We start from the raw sequence: 25198 nt of genomic DNA, 5'->3' as shown, positions 1-25198 counted from the left end.
GTTTCTTCTTAAACTTTGACCCACTAATGTTAGCATTCATTGGTGGATCTTGCCTGTAGCAATTATTATTGATGTTCTAATGATGATTTTCTATTTCTTCTTTCCTTCTACATTTTTTGATTAAAATTCTTCTGGAGGAGAGAGTTTTGTTCTTCTCCCCCATTTGCTTGTTTATTCGGTCATTTATTTTTATAAGTATGAACTCATAAATACATTTTATTGTTATTTGTTGGCTCAGATTATTTTTGGCTCAGATTATTCTAGCTTACCTAGTGGGAGCCCCTTTTGACATGCATATGATCTCTTCTCTCTCTACCTGTCATTACATTCTTACTTTTTGACACTTTAAAATGCTCCAGACTCATATTTTCTGTACCTCAGCTTCAGAATCAGCCAATTCTCTAAGAAACTCTGATTCCTTTTGCAAATAAGGGTATTTATAAACCAAGATCTGAGTGCTAGGAATGCTTGTTGATGCTCGTCACTGCCTCTAGGCCCTCACATACAACAGAGCTAGAAAATATATGTATGTATGAATCCACGTACACACTTCTAAATTTCTAAATATATCATCCTATATATTAAAGTAAAGCTGACTTTACACTGATATTTTAGATTTCAGTCCAGTATCACAGTGTTCCTTTTACCATTCTTTATTTGCTTATTTGTAACTTCTTTTTCTGATGCATGTCTGTCTCTCATTATCTGTAACATATTTACAGTGATACATTGCTTAACCATGGGGATTTCATCATTGTACAAGCATCATAGAGTATACTTCCACAAATGTAGATGGCTCAGCCTACTACATACCTGGGCTATACAATATAGTGTATTGTTCCTAGACTACAAACCTGTACAATATGTTACTGTACTGAGTACTGTAGGCAATTATAACACAATGGTATTTGTGTATCTAAACATACCTAAAAATATGAAAGGTACAGTAAAACTGTGGTATAAAAGATTTTAAAAAGGCACACCAGTATAGGGCACTTCCCATGAATGGAGCTTGCAGGACTGGAAGTTGCTCTGGGTTAGTCGATGAGTGAGTGGTGAGTGAATGAGAAGGTGTAAGGTATCACTATATATACACTGCCGTAGACTTTATAGACATTGTACACTTAGGCTAAACTAAATTTGTGTAAAATTTATTTCTTCAGTAATGAATTAACCTTAGCTTATGTAACTTTTTTATTTTATAAACTTATTTATTTATTTATTTATTTTTTTTGAGACGGAGTCTCGCTGTGTCGCCCAGGCTGGAGTGCAGTGGCCGGATCTCGGCTCACTGCAAGCTCCGCCTCCCAGGCTTATGCCATTCTCCTGCCTCAGCCTCCCGAGTAACTGGGACTACAGGCGCCCGCCACCTCGTCCAGCTAGTTTTTTTGTATTTTTTTTTAGTAGAGACGGGGTTTCACTGTGTTAGCCAGGATGGTCTCGATCTCCTGACCTCGTGATCCACCCGTCTCGGCCTCCCAAAGTGCTGAGATTACAGGCTTGAGCCACCGTGCCCGGCCTATAAACTTATTTTTTAAAACCTTTGGACTCATAATAACCTTTAGCTTAAAACACAAACACATTGTACAAAAATATTTTCTTTATGTCTTTGTTTTATAAGTTTTTTTCTATTTTAAATATTTTTATTTTTTACTAAAAATTTTTTTTAGTTAAAAACTGAGAAACACACACACACATTAGCCTAGGCCTACACAGGGTTGAGAATTTCAGTATCAGTCTTCCACTTCCACATCTCATCTGGCAATCTATCTATCTATCTATCTATCTATCTATCTATCTATCTATCAATCAATCATCAGCATCTATCATCTATATCTCTAGGTACCTATCTATAAACACACACACACACACACACACACACACACACACACACACACACAGACTAATACAATTTCTGGTACCAGGAGTAGGGTGTTATTTCTCACCTATATCTAATTTAGATAAGACTTAGACTTTAGAGTTGATGCTGGGATGAGTTAAGACCTTTGGGAGTGTTGTAATGGAATGAATGTCCTTTGCATGTAATAAAGATACGAATTTTGAGGGACCAGGGGTGGAATGCTGCAGACTGATTTGTACCCATACCTACTAATTTGTTATGTGAATCCCTAACCCCTAAAGTGACTATATTTGAAGGTAAGGCCTATAAGGAAGTAGTTAAGATTAAATGAGGTCATAAGCCTGGAGCCCTAATATAATAGTGCTGATGCCCTTATAAGAGGAGGAAGAGAGACAAGAGCTTTTTCTCTTCACCATGTAAAAACACAGGGAGAAAGTGGCTGTTTGAAAACTGGGAAGGTAACCCTCACCAGGAATTGAATTAGCTGGCATCTTGATCTTAAACTTCTTAGTCTCTAGAACTGTGAGCTGTGTGAAAATTAATTGCTGTTATTTGAGCCACCTAATCTAAGATATATTTTTACAGTAGCCCTATCACTATATATGTGTGTATATATGTGTGTGTGTGTATGTCTGTATATATGTGTATACATACATACACATATGAATGCTCATATATGTATGCATAATATACTATAACATTATATTACATATATATCAAATACTTAACTGAGAGTGTGTGTGTATATACACACACACTTAAGTATTTTTTATTTTGTTTTAAAATTCTGTATTTTCTGAGATTCTTGGATTTGTGGTTTGATATCTGTCATTCATTTTGGAAAATTCTTGCCATTACTTTTGTTCATTTTTTATTCTTCTTGGTCTTTGTTGGATTGGTTTAATTTGAAAGCCTTGTATTAGAGCCCTGAAGTTCTTTCTTCTACTTGTTCGATTTTATTGCTGAGACTTTCCAGTGCATTTTTGCATTGCTCTGTGTCCTTCATTTCCAGGAGTTGTTGAATGCCTTTTATTTATGCTGTCTAGTTCACCAGAGACTTTTCCATTTATATCCTGTATCATTTTTTAAAAAATTATTTGAGTTGGATTTCACCTTTCTCAGGTGTCTCCTTGATTAGCTTAATAATCAATCTTCTGAATTGTTTTTCTGGCAATTCAGAGATTTTGTCTTGGTTTGGATCCATTGCTGGTGAGTTAGTGTGATCTTTTGGAGGTGTTAAAGAACCTTGTTTTGTCATATTATCAGAATTGTTTTTCTGCTTCCTTCTCATTTGGGTAGACTATGGCAGAAGGAAGATCTGGGATTTGAGGGCTGCTGTTCTGATTCTTTTGTTCCATAGGGTGCTCCCTTGATGTGGTATCCTCCACCTTTCCCTAGGGATGGGGGTTCCTAAAAGCCAAACTGCAGTGATTGTTATTTCTCTTCTGGATCTAGCCACCCAGCTGAGCTACTGGTCTCTGAGCTGGTACTGGGGAGTGTCTGCAAAGAGTCCTGTGATGTGAACCATCTTCAGGTCTCTCAACTGTTGATACCAGCACCTGATCTGGTGAGAGTAACAGGGGAGTGAAATGGAATCTGTGAGGGTCCTTGGTTGTATTTTTGTTTAGTGTGCTGGTTTTGTGTTGGTTGGCCTCCAGCCAGGAGGTGTCACCTTCAAGAGCACATCAGCCATGGTTGTATAGGAAGGATACAAGCTTGCCCTAGGGTTGCTTTTGGATAAGTATTCAGGTTTCTCAGGCAGTGGGAAGGGCCAGAGAGCTCCCAGGAGATTATGTCCTTTGTCTTTGACTACTAGGATGGGTAGAGAAAGAACACCAGGTTAGGGGAGGGATAGGCTGTCTGAGCTCAGAATTAGCCATGTTGCCTAGGCTGGTCTCACACTCTTGAGCTCAAGCAATCCATCTGCCTCAGCCTCTCAAAGTGTTGGGATTATAGGTGTGAGCCACCATGCCTGGTTGAAGGCATTCTTTATCTCTGTTACTGTGTTTTTGATTTCTAGCATTTCCATTTGATTATTTCTTAAAGTTTTGATTTCCCTTCTGAAATTATATATCTGATCTTGCATATTGTCTACCTTTTAATTAGTGCCTTTAGTATATGAATCATAGCTATTTTAAATTCCTTGTCTGATAGTTCCAACATCTGTGTCTTATTCTGATTACAATTCTTACCCCTTCTTTTGAGGGTGTGTTTTGTTCGGCTTTTCATTCGCCTCATAATATTTTGTTTGAAGCGGGACATCTTGTTTAGGATAAATACTGAGGTAAATATTAACACACTTAGAAATAAGGGTGTCTTGGCTGGGCGTGGTCGCTCACACCTGTAATCCCAGCACTTTGGGAGGCTGAGGTGGGAGGATCACAAGGTCAGGAGATTGAGACCATCCTGGCTGACACAGTGAAACCCCGTCTCTACTAAAAATACAAAAAAATTAGCTGGGCGTGGTGGCAAGTGCCTGTAGTCCCAGCTACTCGGGAGGCTGAGGCAGGAGAATCGCGTGAACCCAGGAGGCGGAGCTTGCAGTGAGCCGAGATCGTGCCACTGCACTCCAGCCTGGGTGACAGAGAGAGACTCTATCTCAAAATAATAATAATAATAATAACCCAGAAATAAGGGTGTCTTTCGTTCTGCTAGACGTTTGTTTGGTGAGTTTCGTTAATGTAATCAGGAATTGGGCTGTGTTTGGGGTCTGTTGCTATGGCTACCTTTAGTGTACCATATGCTTCAAGTTCCTCTAGTGGTTAATAGCTTCGAGGCCATTTTCTCAATATCTGCTCCTCCTAGGCTTTGGATTTTCCCTTTTCTTTGCACCTGTGATACAGTATATCTCTTACAGCTATCCTAGCTGTATGCAACTGTAACAAGAAAAATCTTTAAAAAAATAAATAAATAAGGTCAAATGAGCAAGTTTCCTTTAAGCAATCAGAAAACTGAGGGCAGGTTAACACTTGTTAACCTGGTGGTGGGAAATGAGAAGGCTGTGTTCTGATTAAGCAACAATTTCTGATAATGACTGTGGCTTTTGTTTTCAGGAATGTGGCTTTCCAAAGTATTCCTGCACCTCCTCCAGCAGTCTGGCTGGGTCTATCAGGTATTCCTGTGTGTACCAAAAAGGTGGAACTATCTGCTCCATGTTCCATTCCTCCAGCTACAATGGGTTTTCCTACATGTTCTAAGGCGAAATTTTTGTTTTTATTGTTGTTTTTCTTTTCCCTATAGATGATGGGGACACCAGAGAGATAGGTCTGGGTGGCATTTCAGCAGTGGCCAAACAGCAACCCAAACAGCACCCCTAGGGAGATTTTTCTGGATTTGTGTCAATCATTTCTGTATCTCTTGGGTTCATGGGGAAAAGGCTGCAAGAGATTAGGAAGCCTCATATATCCGTGGCCCTCAGGAACTTCACGTTGTTAGACTACGCTACACTCATCCTTTTGTAATTCATTAAAAATTTTTAGCTGACCCTTTTACTGGCCCTGTGGCATTTTTTTTTTCTTTTTTTTTTTTTTAGATGGAGTCTAGCTCTGTCACCCAGGCTGGAGTGCAGCGGCACAATCTAAGCTCACTGCAAGTTCCACCTTCCGGGTTCACGCCATTTTCCTGCCTCAGCCTCCCGAGTAGCGGGGACTAGAGGTGCCCACCACCACGCCTGGCTAATTTTTTTTGTATTTTTAGTAGAGATGGGGTTTCACCATGTTAGCCAGGATGATCTCGATCTCCTGACCTGTGATCCACCCGCCTCGGCCTCCCAAAGTGTTGAGATTACAGGCATGAGCCACCATGCCCGGCCCCTGTGGTATCTTATAGCACCTGTTGTAGATAAGCAAACGGTTCTCCCTTCAGGCACCTGTCTCATTCCAAGATTTTAGGTTAGTTCTTTGCCTTGTGCCCTTGGTTGTCTGACTGGTTAAAGGAAATTTGTTAATTTCACATTTTTGTTTTAGATTTTTCTTTTTGCAAGAGTGAGATAAATGCTCCTTCCAGTTCTCTAAATCTCCAAGTCAAAACTGATATACTAGTGATTTAATATTCTTCATCATCAGCTTAACCAAATACCTTTTCAGTAGTATGATGTGTACATGATGTACTTTCTCAATTCTACTTTATTCACAGAATTTTATACTACTATAGTATACATTTATGCTTGAAAGTCTTTTATTTATCACATATCAAATTTCTTTGCAACAAAACATTCATATAAACGGGAATTTCAAGTTTTTGGCTATGTCACTTAATTCCTTAAATGCTTGAATCGTATCCCAGAATCATATAGTGTTCTAGTTTCCAAAAATTATTTTAATTTAAACATCAGCTGATGACTCAATTAGGTTCTTCTTTCATTTTTTTTTTAAGGCAAAGAATGGAAAACTCACAACAGGATTCATTATTCAGTCATTATAATAATTTATTTTCCTAATCCTGATAATTAATAAGACTTGTCAAATGACTGTTAATTGCAACTATTAGTTTTTCACTTGGAGACACCTTTTTAATCCAATGTACCCAGAAAAGTCTGTAAAAATAAAATATTATTCATTTACGAAGGGCTTTGCCAATACAATATTTTGGTTAAGAATGCTTTTATCTTATCACATATTTTAAATACATTGTTTTCTAAAAAAATAAAACTATAAGATTACAGATTTAACTCATTCAGTTTTCCACAGCTATGGAACATGCCTCTCAGATCTCTTGGTGTCGGAAGCAGACTAGACTGATAGTCCCAGCTAGTACTCTTTGGATCCACCACTGGGTTTGCACGGAGGCTTTACTTCCCTTGAGTTGCTCCCAACCAGTGATGGGTATAATAATGCTGGCTCATTCCTGAGGGTATGGGATTCCTCTAAGAGGAAACATTAGCTCAGGGGTTTCCTTTGACCTAGCCAAGACTTTCACAGAATTACACTGCTGCCTGAGACTCTTTCTATCCTATAGTTCTTTACCACTCATTTTTCACGTGTCAGACCTACATTGTGGTCTGCAGGCTGTGCTGACATATCTTGCTCCTTCCCTTTTATTCTCTGTAGGATTTTCCCCCCAAATTAGTCACTTGTGCATCTAACCATGTCTTGGCACATGCTTCATGGAAGACCTGAACTAATACAAATTTATGCAAAATTTCTACCATATAATGTAATTATCAAAGCCAGTTCTCTCAGTCAACACACTCCACCAAACTAGACTTCATTTCTATCAGAAACATCTGACTTCCTCTTCCAATTTTCATAAACCTGTTAATGTAACTTTTTAAAATGTAATAAAATGCCTAAGATAAATTATTATATCTCATAAAAGTTTACTGCAAATAGTCAATTCAAGATTAAAATGATGTAGGAACTAACATAATTAATACTGATGTAACTGTGATTTGTGTCTTTGGAAGGTTATAAGAACAATAAATTTATGTTCTTATTCATTACTTAATTTTTAGTAATGTATGAGCAGCTGAAATTATAATTTATTTATGAGGCAGAGAGCATGCTAAAAGTCGTTGTATTCCTTGAGTAAATAAGTATCCATGCTTATATTAGACTGTGATGCTCTGATTTTGGGAATGATTAAAAAATAATTGTGTATGAAAAGTCAGAACTAGCCGGGCGCGGTGGCTCAAGCCTGTAATCCCAGCACTTTGGGAGGCCGAGACGGGCGGATCACGAGGTCAGGAGATCGAGACCATCCTGGTTAACATGGTGAAACCCCGTCTCTACTAAAAAAAAAAAAAATACAAAAAAAACTAGCCGGGCGAGGTGGTGGACGCCTGTAGTCCCAGCTACTCGGGAGGCTGAGGCAGGAGAATGGCGTGAACCTGGGAGGCGGAGCTTGCAGTGAGCTGAGATCCGGCCACTGCACTCCAGCCTGGGTGACAGCGCGAGACTCCGTCTCAAAAAAAAAAAAAAAAAAGAAAAGTCAGAACTAACTCCATGATATGGTTTGACTCTGTGCTGTGACCCAAATCTCACCTTGAATTGTATTATAATAATCTCCACGTGTTAAGAGCAGGACCAGGTGTAGATAATTGAATCATGGCAGGGACCTTTCCACTGTGCTATTCTTGTGATAGTAAGTTCTCAGGAGAGCTGATGGTTTTGTAAGGGGCTTCCCCCCTTTGCTCGGGACTCATTCTCTGTCCTGCTGCCCTATAAAAAAGTTCCTTCTGCCATGGCTGTAAGTTTCGTGAGGACTCCCCAGTAATGTGGAACTGTCAGTCAATTAAACCTCTTTCCTTTATAAATTACCCAGTCTCAGGTATTTCTTTATTAGCAGCATAAGAACAAACTAATAAGGTAAATTGGTACTGGTAGAGTTGGGTGCTGCTATAAGTATACCCAAAAATTTGGAACTGGGTAACAGGCAGAGGAGGTTGGAACAGTTTGGAGGGCTTAGAAGAAGATAGGAAGACATGAGAAAGTTTGGAACTTCCCAGAGACTTGGAGGGCTCAGAAGACAGGAAGATGTGGGAAAGTTTGCAACTTCCTAGAGACTTGTTGAATGGCTTCGACCAAAATGCTGATAGTGATATGGACAATGAAATTCAGGCTGAGGTGTTCTCAGATGGAGATGAGGAACTTGTTGGAAACTGGCATAAAGTTCACTTTGTTATGCTTTATCAAAGAGACTCTTGGCATTTTGCCCCTGCCCTAGAGATCTGTGAAACTTTAAACTTGAGAGAGCTGATTTAGGATATCTGACAGAAGAAATGTCTGAGCAGCAAAGCATTCAAGAGTTGACAGAACATAAAAATTAGGAAAATTTGCAGGCTGATGATGCAATAGAAAAGAAAACCCCATTTCCTGGGGAGAAATTCAAACCGGGTGCAGAAATTTGCATAAATAACATGGAGCTAATTAGCAAATGCTAATCACCAAGGCAATGGGGAAAATGCCTCCAGGGCATCTCAGAGACCTTCAGCAGCAGGCCCTCCCATCACAGGCCTGAAAGCCTGGGAGGGAAAAATGGTTTCCAGGGCAGGGTCCAGGGCTCCCCTGCTGTGTGCCCTGTATCCCAGTGCTCTAGCCATGGCTAAAAGGGGCCAAGATATAGCTTAGGTCATTGCTTTAGAGAGTACAAGCCCCAAGCTCTGGCAGCGTCCACGTGATTTAGGTTCTGTTGGTGCATAGAAGATAAAAATTGAGGTTTGGGAACCTCCACTTGGATATAAAAGGATGTATGGAAATGTTTAGATGTCCAGGCAGAATTTTACTGCAGGGATGGAGCCCTCATGGAGGCCCACTGCTAAGGCTGTGCTGAAAGGAAATGTGGGGTCAGAGCATTCACACAGAGTCCCTACTGAGGCACTGCCTAATGGAGCTGTGAGAAGAGGGTAATCATCCTCCAGACCCCAGAATGATAGATCCACTGACAGCTTGTACCATGTTCCTGGAAAAGTTGCTGGCACTCAGTGTCAGCTGTGAAACAGCTGGAGTGGGGCTGTACCCTGCAAAGCTGCAGAGACAGAATTTTTCATGGCCTTGGGAGCCCACCTCTTGCATCAGTGTGACCTGGACGTGAGACACAGAGTCAAAGGAGATCATTTCAGACTTACAATGGGGTGCAGGTATTGGGTAAATATACTCATTCCAAATGGGAGAAATTGTTCAAAACAAAGAGCGCTTTGGGAGGTTGAGGTGGTCAGACAACCTGAGGTCAGGAGTCCTAGACCAGCCTGGCCATCATGGTGAAACCCTGTCTCTACTAAAAATATGAAAAAAATTAGCTGGGCATGGTGGCAGGTGCCTGTAGTTCCAGCTACTCTGGAGGCTGAGACAGGAGAATGGCATAAACCCAAGAGGCGGAGCTTACAGTGAGCCAAGATCGTGCCACTGTACTCCAGCCTGAGCAACAGAGCAAGACTATATCTCAAAAGAAAATATTAGCTGGGTGTGGTGGCTCATGCCCACAATTCCAGCTACTCAGGAGGCTGAGACAGAAGAATCGCTTGAACCCAGGAGGCAGAGGTTGCAGTGAGCAGAGATCGCATGCTATTGCACTCCAACCTGGGTGACAAGAGTAAAACTCCATCTCAAAAAAAAAAAAAGATGAAATAAGAATGAATATAGTTGGAATAAGCCTTCATTACATATACATCATATAAAATATATATTTCATTATACATTTTGGATAACACATTAATTGTATTATCTTTTATATACTTTAATAATAGAAAATGTAAATGATTTCACATTACATTTGCATCTGCAGGTTTTATTTGTTCTAGTTAGAATGTTGTGGTACTTCTTGTTCTTTGGTTGTTTGGAGGTGCTTTTCAGTCTAGATAATTACTCCTGATGATGAATGCTGAGAATAATGGAAAATAAAATGCTCACATTTAAGTAAAAAAAAAATCCATTTAAGTCTTTATATATTTTTTGCATTACTACTTGCTTTGCTTACCCCTTCCTGAGCAATTACTTCTTTGCTAATAGTTTAAGGATTGAGGGTTCAAAATTATAAAGGTAAAATCACCACTTCTTTTGGTCATGGGTCTACAATACATCTGACTTTTGGCCATCCTAAGAAGCTCCAAAATAAACCAAATTCTTCATTCTTGCCTCAAATTGATACAAAACTGAAGGCAGGCAAATTAAATGGGGTTAAATTGCTGTTATTACTCAGTAAAAAAGGTTTCCCAATAGCAGTATTTGTAATTTATCCTTAGCTATTTACCTTGAAAGTTGTTACTCCCTGGAGAAATGTACTATAGTGAAATTCCTAATGGCTAAAGGTATGACTTTTATTAGGAGAACGATATTGTGAAAAGGGAGATGGATTGTAGAATCTACTTGATGCTAGAAAAGAATGCTGAGAGTATGGAAAATTGATTCTTTTAAAACTATTAGTATCCTTGCATTTCTTGAAAGTACTCCCATGCCCACTGTACCCCAGGGCCATGCATTCTTCAGGTTGAAGATTGCTGACTTTGCTGTTTTTCCTTGTACTGTTTCTGGCCTTTAGCTCCTCTTGTATAAAAGTTCTGGAGTCAACATTGGCCTAACTTTTATAGACACTTTAGTTTGTAAATCCATAATATATTCAGAGAAGCAGGAGAGAAAGAAAGGAGAAACGAGATAAAGACAGGGAAAAAAAGAAAAAGAAAAGTATAAGATCATATTATCAGCAAACAGAGATAGTTTGACTTCCTCTTTTTCAATTTGGATTCCCTTTATTTTTTTCTCCTTCCTGATTGCTGTGGGTAGACTTCCTGTTTTTCATTTTTGATATATATGTTAGGATGAGTTATAATTTCCCTTTGAAATTATCAGTTGAACTAGTTGTTCCCAAGTAAGAGTCCATTAGAGTCACTAAAAGAACTTTAAAAAATGTAGAGTCAAGCCATTTTTTTTATGTCTACTGAATTAAAATCTCTGGGTGTAAAATCCTGGAATATCTAGAGTTACTTGAACAACCTGTTTTTTGTGTGCCTTGTTGCACCCTTATTAGATACCTTCAAGGTCCAGGAAATGGGAATACAATGTAGTGACAACGGAAGAGGATGACAGAGAAAGGAAGAAATACAAAAATTGTCAGGAGTTTAAAAATGAACAAACAATGATAGAACTTACTTTCTTGAGCATATATGAGAAAGACAACCAAAAAAAGACCAATATGAAAGTAGACCTCCCATAATTTGTGAATTTTGAGGGATTTAGATGAGACAGACTTAAATAGGTGTGCAAGGGTGCTGGGGAGTTGGGGCCTGGCTGACCAGGGAGCCGTGCACAGCAGCCTGAAATCGTAGCAATCAGAATGAGAGAGGGAACTTGGAGGTGAGGTGAGCTACCAGAAAACTTTGTCTAAACATGCCCAGACCTAGACAGTCCTGCAAATTCTGCCTCTCCACTCTTCCAAGTCTCATCCCGGAGAACTGGGTCACCCAGGCCCAGCCCTCCCATTTCCCTCCAAGCTCTTACTTCTAGTGTCTTTCTGTCTTCTGTCCACTGCCTATCACCTCACAACCTTTCCCTTTTCCTTTCAGGTTTCTGTCTAATAGCATTCACCCACTGTGTCTGCACAGCTTTCTACTTCTACAGTGAGGCTTCATTTTCTCACAGTTGTTGGAGGTGAATCTTCTCACCTGCCTCTTAATTGGGAAATAAGGTGGTTCCTGGAAGGAACATTGCAAATAGCCACTGGGCTAGTAACCAAGCGTATTTTCCTACTTTTCACTCTAAAAAACAAAATATAGCAAAAACAAAAGCTACTATGCTATGGGTGAATATAGATTCCAAAATGCTTTCACTAATAGAACCCCAATACCTTCACTTGTTAACCCTGTCCACTGCCTCCTCCCTGGTAGGAAATTTCTGAAATATAACTCACCTCTCTCATGTTACAGACCAGGCCTGTGTCCTTCTGTTATGTTTTCAATGAAGATGGAGACCCATCTTTATCATTTTTTTTGTACAATATTCTCTCATTTAACATGTAGAAATTTCAGTTAATTTTTTTTACCAGACATATATTTCTTATTTCCACAGATGTTATTATAAAACATTTTGAAATTTCCTTATATAGGAACATGCCACAGAAATCTTGTTTCACTTTAGTCCCTTTAACTCCAGCTTTATTATATGGGAGGTGCCATAGGAAAGTTTTCCCCAATGCCATGCCTGATCTCAGGTGACAAAACACAGGCCACTTGCTATTGGTATACGACTCATGCCTTGTATTCCTCGAGCCCAAGTCAAAATCAGTTCCTCTGTAAATCTCCCTCTTTGAAGCTAGATGTTCATAAAGGATACCTAAACTAATGTGAGGCTGAGTTTTTTTCAGCACAAGTAATTTCTTAAACCTCTTTTTCACTATTCTTTATTCCAGCTATTAAAATTCATAGCAGCAAACTCCATGAACACTGGATCTATGTGGGCTGGAGGTAAATTTAGGCCTTAATGGAGGATGTCACTCACAAGGCAAGATAATTTAGGGATGGTCTCTTTGCATTTGAATTTTAAAGCACTACACAGGAAGAAAGAAATGTTGCCAGTGTAAATTTATGTATGGATATGGCTTTTGAAAAGTATCTTTAGAATCAACATATGGATCACCAAACTCCTATAATAAGCTTGGATAATGAAAGATAGCTTATTTTTATTTCAGTTTATTTTTAAAGATAAGTTTATACATCTTAATATTCAAAAGAGCCAAAGTTATATTTTCATGGGAGAAAGACATGTATGATAATCCAAAAGCTTGAAGCCAATTATCTGCTGCCAAACTTAAAGTTACAGGACAATCTCAATTGACCCTCTGGGAATACTATATTAAATAGATAAATTCTAAGCAGTGGTCATGATCTGCAAAACTAATGGTTTTCCTCTAACTGTATACTATCTTCCAGATAGGATGACAATAATACTAAAAAGTTAATTTTGACACATTTAGGCATAAAGAACAATGTTAATAAATATAGCAAAATGTTAAGGTCATTTATCTTTAGTAATGTGACCAAAAATTAATTTTTATTTATTTCCTTATATATTCTGGATTCTCCCCCATCCACCTTCCATGAGTATGTATTAATTGAATTCCAAGGAATTTTCAATAACTTCCCATTTTGGACCTATCAGATGACAATGGCATATGATTCAAAGGAATACTATTTAAAACATCAACTGGTACAATAATTATCATTAGATTGTTACGATTAATACACAAATAAATAACAAAATAAAACATAGTGGCTTAAATGAGATAGATACTTATTTTTCCTTCATCTAACAATTCAGATAGGCAGTCTAGGATTGAAACGGTGGTTCAGCTCCAGAAAACCCTTTTGAATATGGACTCTGTACTGTGGCTCTTGTCTCAATGGCCCAAGATGGTAGCTAGAGAGCTAACCGTCATGTCCCAGTTTCAGCTAGGGCAATAGAGATAGGGACAAAGAAGAAAGGGGCAAAGGGTAGTCAACAGCTACCTTGTAAATAAGGTCTGTGCATATTGCTAAATATTTTTCACTTTTGCTTTGTTAGCCAGAGCTTAGCCACAATGGCCAAAGCTAGATGCAAAGGAGCCTGAAAAGTATAACCTTTAATCTCAGTGATCAAGTGACCCACTAAAAATTGGGGGTCCTAAACTATGAAAGAAGGGGCAAATGGTTATTGGAAGACAATTGGTACTGCCTGCTATAAAGCTATAATTTCTTTTATTCTGTAGTCTAATTTATGTACTACACTGCTCTTCAAGTATCTCTACTCTGTGAAGGAATATTGAATATTAGAAAGCATTAGTACAAAAGGGTATCTTGAGGGAGACGAGGGATGATGGAACTGTTCTGCTATAAGGATGAGGGAATTTGTACTGGATACATGACTATAGAAAAAGCTACAGAGCTGCACACCACAGAGAGAGAATTTTACAGTATGTAAATAAAAGAGAATTTAATCAGGATATGGAGGAAATTCAAGATGGAAGGTAGAGTGTGACATTTTGCCGAAAATAGTATCATTTCAACTGTTTAAACATGATACAAAATTTTAGATTTCAACATAAAACTGTGCAAGAAGTACAAAGTTTTCAAAATTTTTTAGGAGGTATTTAAGTATAAACATTTGAAGTCTTGGCCTAGGTGAGTTATCTTAACTGCCTTTAGCTCACTAAAAGCGCTAATTATATCTTTAGTTAGACTATATGTTTATTTGAGTGGCTTAGGGTTGCTGTTAGAGATTATTTGAAGGGTCAATGCAATCTTAAACCACACCTGGGCCCCAACTGTTGTACTAGGCAGGTAAATGAATGAGTGAAGTTGAGAGCAAATATAAAAATAACAACAATGCAAGTGTATTCGTTGATGGCGAGTGGCACTAGGCCTCTGTCTCTGGGGGACAGTATGAGCTAAACTGGAATGCGCACATACTAGATCTAAAGAGGGCAACTGCTACCCAAGGCTTGGGGTGGGGGTTGCGGTGGGGAACAAAGATCTGATTTCTCAAGAGAAGCCAGAATTCTATATAACTATGTGAATTCCCCCAGTTTTAAGTGTTGGAAAATAAAACATTTATAAAAATTGTACGGGTCAAATGAAACACATTTGCTTGTCTTTTTCTTCTTTCTTTCATCAAGTTTGTATTCTTCTCTCTTATTCCTTTTCCTTTTCCATACATCCCTCTGTAGCCAACGTAGAACTGAAGTGTGGATATTTTAAATATTCATGTAATATTGTATATGCTCCTGTTTTCACTTTCAAGAGCAATTCCTAAAGTTAAAAATACTAAACAAACCCAAACCATGGACATTTGGTTAAATTTTACTGGCAAATAATCTTCTAATAATCAAATGCATTGATTTAAAAAATTCACCATCTCTTTAGCAATAATAACTAATTGAATACTTTCTATGTGTGAAACACCACTTTGTATAGTATTATATAAATTAAATCATTTAATTCTCAAAACAATCCTATGAGGCTTTATTAACTCATCTGTAGATGAGGAAACTGAGGCTTAATGAGATTAAATTATTTTCTAAGGTTACAGAGCTGTGTCTAGAGCCATGTTCTTAAGGATGTCCTATAAGCAAGAGACAGAGTTGCCAACAAACAAACAAAACAAACCAGAATGCCCAGTTAAATTTGAATATTCGTTTGCTGTATTTTTATTTACCAAACCTGACAACTCTACCATAAGGCTAATGCTTTGGCTTTTTTGTCCCAATTCATTTGGCAAAAGGTAGGGAATTGAAGAGAACTTTCACTAGATTGGAACCAGAAAATTTTTTTATATTATGCACATATTTTTTGTTTGCTTGATTTTGAGACAAGGTCTTGCTATGCTGCTCAGGCTGGTCTCAAACTCCTGGCCTCAAGCGATCCTCTCATGTTGGTCTCCCAAAGAGCTGGGATTATAGGCATAAACCACCATGCCTGGCCTATTATGCATATGTTTTAATAAACTTTCTTACTCTCCCTTTTTTTTTCACTCTCAAAGCTTTAAAGTGTAGTAGAACAAAACCATACAGAACATGGTAAAATTCATTAATGGTGTTTTAATTTTATTTCTCTAATGTCCTCTGTTAAGTGTCTTACACTTTGAATAAATTTATAAAACATATGCAAGTCCTGTTATCTAAGCAGCCAGGAAACCAAACTCTTAAAGGAAGGTTCATTGTCAAGGAGGACTTCAGGGATGTGTTTCGCATTTGTGTGGAATTTATATCTTGTTCTTGGCAAGGAACCAAGGAAAACAAGCTCAGCCTCCAAGGTTAGGGAGGGAGAAGGAGGGAATGAGAGAGAGTATGAAATGAGAAGTGAGGTCATCTAGAAGAAGTTATTTCAGAAGAAAAGCCTCAGTGCATGCCAGGGAGCAGCTGTTTGAGCCATGCTGTTGCTTGTGCTGGCCAGGCTGACTTGGATTCCCAGCTCTTTCCTTTTTCTGATGTTAATGCTACTTGCCATGTCATCGTTCTAATTTTTATCCTCTCTGCCACCTTTTTTCCTTTGGAACTGATCACTTGTTCACTATATGTATCTCCAGGAGACTTCCCTGCAGTTATAATGGGTGACAGTGATTGGGAAGGGAGGATAGGCAGGGGATTTCACAGTTAGTCATTCAACCACAGTTCTGTGATATTTTTATCTTTAGCATATTTTATTCTTGCTACAGTATTTGGAAGCAAATGTCTTCTTTTTTAAAATTTTAGGCTCAAGTTTGATGTGAGTCTATGTAGAGTTTCCTCCTTGAAAATCTCATAAGTATACCAAAAGCATTTCCTATTTGATCTAAAACCCAAAATGGTTTGCCAAAGGGCCAATTCCAGGCAAATCAGAACCTGGAAAAGTGATCAAGGCTCCTCTTTACCTTCTCTTTGTATCCTTTCCTCCCCCACTCTCCTAGCACTTCTCTGACCTTAAATACCAGAGCCTGATATCCTAATACTGCATTCTGTTTTCCCACCACGGAACCCTGAGTCTTTACCTTTTTCTCCTACCCATTGATTCATCTGTTCATTCAATTATTTATTGGTTCATTTTGCAAGTAATTATTGAGTATCTATCATGTACCAGGTTGTTCTAGGTGCTGAGTTACAGCAGCAAATAAAGCAACAGGCTTGCCCCTTCATGTGTATGTGTAAGATAGGAGACAATGTATAGGTGTGTAGTATCAATGGATGGGTCTGTAATATATAAGTATAAAATATAAAAATATAAATGTATTAGTATATAAAAATAGATAAATACCATTAAGAAAAGGCAATCAAGGTAAGAAGAGAGAAGCTCAGTTAGTTACAGTCATCAGAAAAGATCTTTTTGACGGGGTGAGATTTGAGCAGCAACCCAGCTGAAGCAGAGAAGCAAGCCAGATACCTGGGGGTGGAGAGTTCTGGGCAGAGGGAACAGCAAGAGTCACAACCTTAAAGTTGGAACAGCAAGAAAGCCAGTATGGGAGGAGATGAGGTCCAAGTGGTAGCCAGGAGCCAGATCACGTAGGGGCCTTGTAGGGACTTTGGGATTCCTTTGGTGTGAAGGGAAGTCATTGAGGGGTTTTGGATGCAAGAAAGTAACAAGGTGAAATGGATATTGTGAAAAACCTTTCAATAATATTTCCCACAGAGAGTAGAATGATGGTTGCCAGAGGCTGGGGGCAGGAAAAGTGTGTGACAGAAAATGGGGAGATGTTTATCATAGGATACAAAGTTTCAGTTAGAATCAATAAGTTCTGGAGAGCTATGAATCTATTGCACAGCATGGTGACTATAATTAATAATAATGTATATATGAAAATTGCTGAGAGATCTTACATGTTCTCAATACACAAAAAAAAGATAAGTATGTGAGGTGATAGATATATTAAAGAGCTTGATTTAATTATTTCACAGTATACACATATCAAAACATCACATTGTATACCGTAAATACATAAATATATATAATTAAAATACAGAAATGAGATCGAAAATAATTATCTTTTCCTACTATTTGCATTAAAAAATAAAGATCATTGTGTAAAAAAAAAAAAAAGAGAAAGAGAGAAATACCAGTTACTCTAGAGCCCTTCACACTGAAAGAAAATAGTATTTCGCAAACTTGTCATATTTTTTTTGTGCATCTGTGGCTTTGCACATACTGTGTCTTCTGCCCTCCAGTGTTCTCCCTCACTTCATCTTTATGTCCAGTGGTATTTGGCATATACAGTATATCTGTTAGATCACATTATAATATGGCCTGAAGTTGCCGATGAGGCCATGATGTCCTTAGGCATTATCCACAGAAGTTAGAACAATGCATGTAGCCTATCCCTTATCAAACATCAAACTGCTGAATGGATGAATAAATGATTTATTTCATCTTCTTGTTTCACTAAGAAGTAAAGTTCCACATTAGAAAATTCCTTTGACTCTGAAGATTAGCTCAATTGCAAACCACATGAATTTTTCTGGTAAACCGAGTTTAAAAGCTAGTTGGAGTTAACTGCCTATTTTATTATGTATCATTCTTTAAGAAATTTTTTTTCTTGAAATGATGTAGAGTTCTTCTAATGAGTATTTTTACTTGCATTAACCCAGAACTATTACGATACAAGCCTGTTTTAATGACATTACTTTTACCTCATTGTTTTCTTCTTAAAATCTGTACATATGCCAGGTACTGTCCGCTAGCACTCAAACACAGCATGTTCCATGCTGTCTTTGTTTCCAGAAAGATTGAAACCACTTTCCTAGAATGTCTTGACTGTTGGCTTTTAGATAGGTGCCACCCGTGGGAGGTACTGAAGCAAAATTAGAAGGCAGGAGGAAGGGAGACACTTCTGCTTCTGGCTCTGGTAGTGGCAGGCAACTTCAGGTTTCTCAGTGGTAGCCTTGGCTCCAGCATCTTCAGTGAGAGCTGAGGATATCATAGAGTTAGCACAGGGGTCTCCAGTAAAGGGATCAAGGGCAGCTTCTTCTTAGCTGCAATGGCTGAATTCCCAGCAGAGTCAGTGATGAATCTAGTCTCGTAGCTCTGTCCCAACAGTGGTAGTGGCTTCCTGATCTTGGGGTAATATCCTCTCTTTTGCTCAGTCAACCTTTGTAACACATTTCTTACCAATTCCCTATGTTAAATCCCTTTGTTAGAAATACCTAGAATGGTTTATGTTTTCCTCATTGCATACTGATTGATAAGAAAAGGAGTAGACTGTATTTCTGCATTCACAAGTATTCACCAAAACCTAGCCTTGCAGTCACATTCTTTGTCTACCTTTTGTTTCTAAGTATAATACTTCTGTCCTATGTCATTCAAAATGTTGTATTTTCAAACTGAGCAACATTCCTCCTGTGTCCAGACTTTTTTTTTTTTTTTTTTTTTTTTTTTACCTAAAAGAATATAAAATCTTATCTTTACTTCTGTTACCCCCAGAGCCTAGCATGGTGCTGAGTCAGAGTTACATATCCAAAAATGTACTTGTTGAATTGAAAGTGGATTAAAATACAAATGAAACTAAAAGCCACAAAGCTAATAAAAATAAGAATGAATAATCTGAAATGTGTCCTCCTGATCAATACAGAAAGTTGAGGGTCTAAGAAAGAATGGAGGTAACTTTGACTATCCTTACTTTAGCCTTATCTGTTGTCTATGGAAGGAAACAAAATGATTTGCAGATTTTCCCTGTTTTATTTATATAAATGTTCAGCTTCAGCAGGTGAGTGACTGCTTAGCGACCTTCAAACCTAAGAGCCTGGGTTTGTTAAAGAAGTTGGAATTTATAGAGTTGTAAGGATGTAGAAGGAAGATTGAGACTAAGTTCCTTAAATGCCCTTCTATTTCACAAGTTTCTAATACATTTTTAAATATTCTCTATTTAATAATAGAATCATCTGCTATTGGATTGGTTAGTCATGATTTTCTATGCTTTATTCAAGCTCACCCTTCTTCATCTACTCTTAAGAGTGTACTGCACACAGTTTTAAGGAGGTTTTCCACCTGAAAAAAGGAAGCTGAAAGCAAGTACAATAGATTTTATAAAATTCAGAAAGATATAACGAAGAGTATTTATTTTAAAAAAGTAGAAAAGTCTGCCGAAATGCTGAAGAATTTTCCTCTAGTGTGTGAATCATCTATAATCTCTAATATCCAGCAATTCTAATGTTAATTACAGTTACAAGTAGGGTAACAAAAGCAAGCTTATATGAGAGTGAAAAATTTGATTTTAAAATGAAGGCATGACTAGTAATGGCAAGATGAGCATTGAAATATTTAAACATGAATCTTTTGATATGAGTATGGAAAGAGCTGGGACTTAAACTAAAGAGCTTTTGCACAGCAAAAAGAAGAGCCAATAGAGTACACAGACAACCCACAGAGTGGGAGAAAGTCTTCACAATCTATACATCTGATAAAGGACTAGTATCCAGAATCTACAACAAACTCAAATTACCAAGGAAAAAAAAAAAAGAGTCCCATCAAAAAGTGGGCTAAAGATGTAAATAGACAATTATCAAAAGAAGATATACAAATGGCCAACAAACATATGAAAAAATGCTCAACATCACTAAGGATTAGGGAAATGCAAATCAAAACCACCATGTGATACCATCTTATTCCTACAAGGGTAGCCATAATCAAAAAATCAAAAAATAATAGATGTTGGCATGGATGTGGTGAACAAGGAACACTTCTACACTGCTGGTAGAAATGTAAATTAATACAACCACTGTGGAAAATAGTGTGAAATTCCTTAAAGAGCTAAAAGTAGAACTCCCATTTGATCCAGCAGTCCCACTACTGGGTATCTATCCAGAGGAAAAGAAGCCATTATACAAAAAGGATGCTTGCACACACATGTTTATAGCACCACAATTCACAATTGCAAAAATGTGGAACCAACCCAAATGCCCATCAATCAACAAGTGGATAAAGAAACAATATACAATGGAATTCTACTCAGTCATAAAGAGGAATGAATTAATGGCATTTGCAGCAACCTGGGTGAGATTGGAGACTATTATTCTAAGTAAAGCAACTAAAGAATGGAAAAAAACATTGTATGTTCTCATTCATAAGTGGGAGCTAAGCTTTGAGGATACAAAGGCCTAAGAAGAACACAATGGACTTTGAGGACTCAGGGGGAAAGGACAGAAAGAGGGTGAGAAAGAAAAGACTGCAAATTGAGTGCAGTGTATACTGCTTGGGTGGTGGGTGCACCAGAATTTCACAAATCACCACTGAAGAACTTACTCATGTAACCAAACACCACCTGTTCCCCAATAACCTATGGAAATAAAAAAATTAAAAAATAATAATAAATAAAACTATGTGAAGTGCATTAAAAAAACTCAATGAACAAACTAATGGTTGCTTGCCATGTGTTTCTGTTGACACAGAAGAATGCATTCTGCATTTTATCTAGATCGAATTACTGGACAACTTGTGGGAAAAAATGGCCTTGTCCTTTTTCGCCTCTTTGGGTGCAGTGACTTCAATGGGTCTTATTTGGTTGAGATCATAGCAGGATTCTATTTGTATGTTTTTTAAGCTCCTAAAATCTCCTTTGGAGCACTGTGGCCAATCACCGCTTCTAACATACTTTTGGATTAATTTGAGGGTTTAAGTTATAGGAAAGTGATTATTAAAACCTGTGATTTGTTTTCAGCACTAGTAGAATTTATAAAATACCAGTTACAGGAATTGATTTTCTGAGACGAAAAAGCGAAAGAAAAGGAGAAGTTCATTCTGAAATAATAGAATCTTAATTGTAGAATATGTTTTCAATATGTCATGATATTTGCCTCTAAATATTTAAAAGAGAGCTCCTTTCAAATTTTCATCAATAGTTGGCAATTTTTTGCAACTTCGATTTATTACAGTTGTTTGTGTAGACTGTCATTTGTACAGAGTACCAGAACTATGTTTATATGTAAGTAATAGTATCTAATATGCTTGAAAGTGTTCTCTTAGGTAAAGTGCTAATTTATTACATCATTGAAGTATGAATTTACAGTGTCCTATGACCAGCTTTTGGAAAACATCCCACATATCTAGTCATTGTTAAGTAAGGACAATGACAAGTTTCATCCTTCTTACCTCACCACTCATTTCTTGAGTGCTCATTGTTTAAAACTGTTAATTAGTAACACTTTATGTACTCTATAACATAATCAAACATCACAGAAAGGTGGTGAATTTCATTGCTCTAGTGGTACATCTGCGTGACCAATTCACTTACCAAAGCAGTCATCAGTGAAATCTGGAAATATATACACATATATTATATACATGCATTAGAACCGTTATTGAGATTTAGATATCTGATCCTTTTGCAATTTATCCTTGTGTGTAGTGTGAAGAATGGATTCAATTTCATCTTTTCCATTTAGTTATTCAGTTGTCTCATACTTTATTAAAGTGCCTTCCCCACCCATTTCAGATGATGCCTTTATCGTATACTGAGATTTCATTTATATTTTGATCTATAATCAGATATACTATATTGGGTCATTGGTCTGTCTGTTTATGCACTAATCCCACACTATTTTATTTATAGAGACTTTATAGCATATTTTAAAATTTGGTCTTGTCATCCTTCCTCTCACTGCTTTTCTTTCATAAAGCTTTACCTTTTATCTATTTTTATGAATTAGCTAAGTAATCAACTTGTCGCTTAAGATAAATATGGTATTTTATGAGGATTATTTTAGGTTTATAAATTTCCCCAGTGAGAATTAACATATTTGTGATGTTGAAGATTCTAAGGTAAGAACCTGATGTGTATTTGTGTTCACTCAGATCTACTTTTGTGGTTTTTTTCCAGGAATGTTTTATACTTTTACTCATGCAAATTTTGCACTTCTGACTTTAAGGTGATGTTTAGGTATTTTTTTTTTTTGCAAAATTGTGAATGTATCCTGTTTTTCTATCATTTCGTCTAACTAAATTTTGTTTATACACATAAAGGCTATGGATTTTTATATTTATATTCTGCTACTTTATTAAATTCTTTTATAGTTTTTAGTAGTTTTCCCAATGGATTCTTTTGGATTTTCCAGATATTTAACTATATAATCTGCAAATAGAGATGTTTTTTTCTTCCTCCTAAGTTCATGTTTTCATTATTTTGAATTTGATTATGTGAATTAGTGTTTCCAATCCAAAGTTAAATTGTAGTGAAAATAATAGATCATGGTCTTATTTCAAATTTTACTAGGAAAACCTCTAGTGATTTTACATTATATAAAGATTCTGGCCTTAGGGCTGAGGTATCTGCACATTTGCAGATACTTTAAAGGAAGTATCCATAATTCCTTCTTCTCAGATTTAAAATAATTTAAACAGCTTTAGCATTATTTGATCTTAAAAACCTCATAAAATTCCCTCATGAAGCTGTATTGGCCTGGTACTTTTTAACCTGAGAGTTATTTTGTAATGTTTCTAATTCTTTTGTGGAAAATTGTTTACTTGGAGTTTTTTATCTTGTTTGGGAATTTTGGTAACTCTTTTTTCCCTAGAAAATTACCAATTTCTACTAGAATTTCAATTTTAGTTGCATAAAATTATGGAAAGTTACCTAGTCCATTTGTTAGCCTTTTGCTTCTTGATCATACTTTCAATATATCTTTACTTTTAAAATTCATTTAAACTAACATTTTATATTCAGTATGATGTCTTATGTGGTGCCTAAATGTTTTATCTTTTCTTCTGATTCTTTTGCTAACTTATTTGCTTAAATTTGATAATTTATTATTTTGAACTCATACTTTGCTGAACTTAACTGACAAGATAAAAATTAAAGAAATATTTCCCTCCAGAAAATATTTTCTATTGCGAGCCCCCAGAGAGCACCATCAGTCTGAGTCTATGTGGTAGACATGGAGAGGCGGCATACAGATCCCCCTTCAAGAATGAACTTGCTGCCTAACTGTGTGGAGTATGCTAAACCAGGGGTCCCCAAACCCTGGGGCACAGATCGGTTGGCCCATGGCCTGTTAGGAACTGGGCCACACAGCAGGAGGTGAGCTGGTTGGCAAGTGAGCAAAGCTTCCTCTGTATTTACAACCACTCCCCATTGCTCGCATTACCTGCTGAGCTCCGCCTCCTGTCAGATCATCAGCAGCATTAGATTCTCATAGGAGCATGAACCCTATCATGAACTGCACATGTGATACATGTAGGTTACGAGCTCCTTATGAGAATCTAATGCCCAATTACCTGTCACCATTTCCCATCACCGCCAGATGAGATCGTCTAGTTGCAGGAAAATAAGCTCAGGGCTTCTATTCATTCTACGTTATGATGAATTATGTAATTATTTCATTATATATTACAATGTAATAATAATAGAAATAAAGTGCACAAAAAATGTAATGTGCTTAAATCATCCCCAAACCATCCCCTTCCACCCCCTGGTCCATGGAAAAATTGTCTTCCATAAAACCGGTCCCTGGTTCCAAAAAGGTTGGGGCCCGCTGTGCTAAACAGATAAGCTCTACTTACCCACTTGGGGTCTACCTCAGCTGCAAAGAGCCACTGCACCTGAGGTCATGAAGCAGGTATAATAGCTTGGCTATCATGGACCACCTCGGACACCCTGATGAGCAATACTTGTTCCACATCGCTCTGCTTTTTTGGCTGAGGCTTTGTTGGGCCTGCATCATTATTCATCTTTTCCTTCTGCCCAGTCCTGCTCCCTCTTGCTTCCTTTCACGGGCTTTGATCACTAATAAACAACTGTGCCTCAATCTCTTACTCTTGTCCTGCTGCTGAAGAGCCCAACGTGTAATACACCACTTGAAAACAATTTGTTGGCATAGATCTTTCACAACCTTGTAAATAACTTACATTTGAATCCCGGCCCAATTGTGGGCTAGTCTATGGTTAGAAATTCCAAGAGGAGACTATTACTATTTCATTTTTTTCCCACTCAGAACTATGGTGGACATAGAGAAGTTTTATTTTAAATTCCCTTTGAGGTTTTTCCTCAAGTGGGCAGATTTTCCTCTAGCATATACTTTCACTGAAAGTGTGACCTCTCTGTGAGGGAGGGGGTCCTCAGATTTCTCTCCCTTTCTTTCCACTATGCAAAAACCCAAGGCCTAAGTCACTGGCTCCCACACAGACTGACATTTAAACCCCCAAACACTGGGATCTTGGCAAACTCCTATTTAGCTGAACTTAATGTTAGGAATTTTAAGTAGGCTAGAGTGAAAATGCTTCTCTCTTTAGATAACTTGTCTTTGCCTCTGCCAGATGCCTGGAGTAACTCCCAGTCAAGAGTACCATAAACTGAATTTTCACCTTGGGATATTAGGGCCTCACTGGAAATGTGAATTCCAGCCCCAAGTCCACCCAAGTGTGAGCTTATGATTATGAATTCTCGGGATGCAGTCACTCTCAGCCAACCACTGTGACTGTTT

Source organism: Macaca fascicularis, chromosome 3, assembly GCF_037993035.2.
Source record: "Macaca fascicularis isolate 582-1 chromosome 3, T2T-MFA8v1.1".
Taxonomy (NCBI): domain Eukaryota; kingdom Metazoa; phylum Chordata; class Mammalia; order Primates; family Cercopithecidae; genus Macaca; species Macaca fascicularis.
Note: the sequence above shows the minus strand (reverse complement) of the source record.